General features: G+C 36.5%; 1 non-coding gene across 1 annotated transcript; it reads left to right on the top strand.

Moving 5' to 3' along the window:
* Positions 1–3,793: 3,793 nt before the first annotated feature.
* On the top strand, positions 3,794–3,867 carry Trnat-ugu. Its single transcript has one exon. It is a non-coding gene; the product is annotated as a tRNA-Thr (tRNA).
* Positions 3,868–4,411: the final 544 nt, after the last annotated feature.

Here is a 4,411-nt window from a genome sequence, read left to right on the forward strand (position 1 = left end):
TTCAGGTGGGATACTCACACAGGGAAATTATGTGACAGACTAGCAAGTGCCATTTGTCGGCTGTACAAGCTGAGGAGCAGTGTCAGTAAAAGAACTGCTACAATATGCACATTTTGCATTCTTACATTCCCATCCGAGTTTGGGATACTATTATGGGGCAATTCCATAGGTTCGAAATTAGTGTTTAAATGGCAAAAGGAAACTGTAACATGCACTGAAGGACTCGAGCCATATGAATCATGTCGAGATTGTTCAAAAAAACTAAATATAATGACAGTGACTAGCCTTTACAATTGCAGTTGCGTTGTCTTTGTTAAATAAAATCTAGGCATATTTGACTTAGGGAGGGCAGTTTATGACCATAACAGAAGAACTGGGCATACAAATAATGTGCCATACGCTATGCTTGCAAATACTCATAACAGTTACAAATATCTTGGTCCTATCTACTTTGACAAATTACCTGAAAATGCATATACAGTGCCAGTAAATAAATTTAAAACTAGTCTTTTGATATGAATGAAAAGTACAGTTAATTAACTCTGCTCAAGAGTTCCATCACTGTGTGTCAAATGAACCATGTTTCTTATAAGAATTAACAATAAATTAACTACAAACTTTACACATGCCACACTGTGTAACTATTTCATTACTGTTTCATATATTTATTGTTCATTATCTGTTTGATTACTCAATAACTTTGTCATTCACTCACTATGTCTTTCATATATGCTCTAATTATTAGGAAACTTTTTGTTGTTATTGGCATTTATTTAAATATATAGTTTATATAATTATCATTATTGTGTCAACTTTGATGAGACTGACTGCATGTGAATATGCTCAAAGGTGAAATAAAACATTTTTAAATTTGTACATGAAGAAACAAATAAACCAAATGAGATGTCTAATGAAGTCGGGCAACTAGATGAACTATCTCAAAATAATAAAAAAGTAGATATGGCCAAGAAATAGAAAAAGTTTCAAATTACAGGAAACATTAGCTAATTTACCTAAGGAGTTGAAAACGAATATAGTTGAGCGTTGTGATATAGAAGAGAAGATGTGAAAATAAAGTTTAAAAATGTAAATCATAAGATGACACGCTTAGAGAAATCATCTTTGAGCAATTATGAAACTATATTCAATCAAATCTCAGAGATTCAATATAAGGTAGAAATATTAGAACTACATAAAAAACTTTATTGAAATTTCTACCGATCCAAGTACTTGACTGATTTGGAGAAGCATCTAGAAGAAATGGTAAAACAAAAAGTACACGAAAAAGTAGATACCAACACCGCTACCTCTAGTACTGTGGAAGATACTATTAATAAAGGAGTGAGTCACACAAATTAGGGAAAGATTTAGGAGACACTAAACAGGAACTTAGAAGCCAAATAGCTACATCTAACATAGAATTATCGCCAGAATTATTGAAAGAATTGTGAACTGGAAATGGAGTTAGTTGTGCTAAGCAGTTTTCAAAGTTTAAGATGGAAGGAGAAGTACATTTACCGTACTTCTTAAGAATATGTTCTCAATCTATGCCTCAGAGGTATTGTGAGAGTTTAAATATAAGGAAACAGACGAGTAAGTTTTTCCCAAAATATACCGGCCGTTTCAAGATAATAGGGATACCACATTCTAAAGTAATATCTCTGATAGATCTCAAAATGGAATGCGAAACAGGACTTTATAACATTGATACAATAAACATGTTTAAGCCGTCAGGATAATCTGCCCTCTTTCCAGATTATGCAGGGTGACGACCGCCAGATTCCAAGTTAATTGCTTCATTTCTTTCCACTTTAGTTTTCTATGGAGCAATTTTTTCCTCTTTAACTATTCTATTGTCTTTCAACTATCTCCTACTATCTTACAGAGACTTTTCTAACATGAAAGGTATCTGTCAAAGAGGTACAGATGTACCTATGTTTTGAATACGTAAGTGCAGCAGAAGCTTTGTAAGTTATTGCAGGTAGGTAAAGATTTACTATAATAATTGAAGAAAATACTTGAGTACAATAAAATTAGGTATTTATTTGTACAATCTTTATTAAAATGATCTCAGTAATTTTATATACCTTGTTTCTGGGATTCTATATTTTTTTCCTTCCATATAAAGATTAAGTTGGGTTTTATGCATGTTTTATAGGGGAGGTTAACTTCTGGAATGAGTTATGTAGTTTTCTAAGTACCGTAGTACCTGTCACATGTAGGGTATATATAGGATGACCAACTATCCACACAATCGTTAAGATCCACAAAGGTGATTCACGAAGACATTAGGACAAATGATAACAATTAAATAACAAATAATGTGTGACTACCAGATCTTTACTGGCTATCTGTTGGTGGGGGTTAGGATCAGTTTTCAGGGTATGGAATGATGAAGCTACAACAGTCCATTCTGTAGGAAATGCTGACCATCTTCATCCTCTGGCGTCATAGTCAAGAATGTTAGCAGAAGGGGAACCTTGGGTCGGGAGTGGGGGTTGGCGGTTGGAAGGGAATCTGTCTTTGGCGCATATCATCTTTTTCTTCTCAATCATAACGCACTTATTCTTATACTTTCTTTCTTTCCTTCTCCATTAGGAGCACCAATTACATCTTCCCGCTTTCCATATGCATGTGTTACTATCGCAGTAACCCTTCTCTTATCCAAACCACGTAGTGGTAATGACACCCTCTTATCTCAGCTAAAGCCGAGAGCTCATAACCAAAACAACATACCGACACTGACTAAAGGTTTTTTTCTCATAAAGGCATTAAGTTTTGTCAATTAAGCTGAATGGTTGTACCTCATATTAGTGATTTCATCTGAGTGGGGGGGGGGGGGAGGGGGCAAAGGACAGAAGGAGGTTCAAGCTAAGAAATTACCAAGTGATGTACTAATATAAGCTAAGTTATTCAGAGGCACTCATATAACACACAAATAATAACAGATCGAGAAATAGGAGCGATAAGAGAAAAAAGGAAGTAATAAACTTATATAGATGTTGGGTAAGGTCACTATGCTGAGGGAAATCTTCAATATTAGAAATGGTGTAGCCATGTAAGTGAAACGTATCCAAATTTGCAGAGAGGTAGAAGAATGAGAGGGTAGGTTTACCTAAGAAAGAGGGGAACCTATATCTGAGATCAGATGAATCCAAAGAAGGAAGGACCTGAACCAGTTTGGTAGAAATGAGAGGAAAGGTTTACCTATGAAAGAGGTAACCTATAACTAAGGCATATATATATATATATATATATATATATATATATATATACATATATATATATATATATATATGTATATATATATATATATATATATATATATATATATATATTGAGCACACTGTATTGCCTTCACAAGGTATATGCTCCTCCATTGTGTGTGTGTGTGTGTGTGTGTGTGTGTGTGTACCCCAGTCAGAGCACACATTTTCAGCTGTCCACATCGAGGTATATCAACAACACCTGTCAGCAGCTGAGGTTTTCAGTTAATCATCATTTATTCCAGGGAAAAGCTGCACAGCCATCAACAGTAACTGTTCTTTCGAGAACATGTTACTGTCTTCGTATATATAGTTAAAGGCTACCCAGCCATTCACATTAGTCTGTGCGAATGTGCACAGGTTGCCCAAACTCTTATGGGAATCGCCAAAGCGTGCGCGAGTAATGAGTGGTTCGGCAAATGTCTATAAGGTGCAAAACATATGTAGAATTGTGGACAGGTGGGAATGTGAGTCTCACGGGAAGCGTGCAAGGGATAACCCCCCCGCAGTCGCGCTATTCAACTGTGTCCTCGGTGGCTCAGATGGATAGAGCGTCTGCCATGTAAGCAGGAGATCCCGGGTTCGAGTCCCGGTCGGGGCACACGTTTTCAGCTGTCCACATCGAGGTATATCAACAACACCTGTCAGCAGCTGAGGTTTTCAGTTAGTCATCATTTATTCCAGGGAAAAGCTGCACAGTCATCAACAGTAACTGTTCTTTCGAGAACAAGTTACTGTCTTCGTATATATAATTTATAGATTGCTTGTAAGGGTAGCCACACTATCTCTAATTGTGTAAGGTATTCCACATGACATCTTTCATATTAGTGGAGGAATCTGTAAAGCATAACAACAAGTCTCACTTTTCATTTACTAGAACAACGAAAGATGTGTGTGTGTGTGTGTGTGTGTGTGTGTGTGTGTGTGTGTGTGTGTGTGAAAAACGTGACTTTAATTATTAGCAGCACAACGAGCATTTGCTGTGCCCACGTTTGTTAGAATTTATGTGCGGATATGAGAAAGAAAAAATGCGGCACTGCCCAAAATATGACAATGGATGTGTAATTTGAATAGGCCAATGAGGGGTCACCTGCACTTTGCAGTCATGCTTTGGGGATGCTGTGACTCCAAAGAAGAAAGGGGCC

This window comes from Schistocerca piceifrons, chromosome 2, assembly GCF_021461385.2.
Source record: "Schistocerca piceifrons isolate TAMUIC-IGC-003096 chromosome 2, iqSchPice1.1, whole genome shotgun sequence".
Classification (NCBI taxonomy): domain Eukaryota; kingdom Metazoa; phylum Arthropoda; class Insecta; order Orthoptera; family Acrididae; genus Schistocerca; species Schistocerca piceifrons.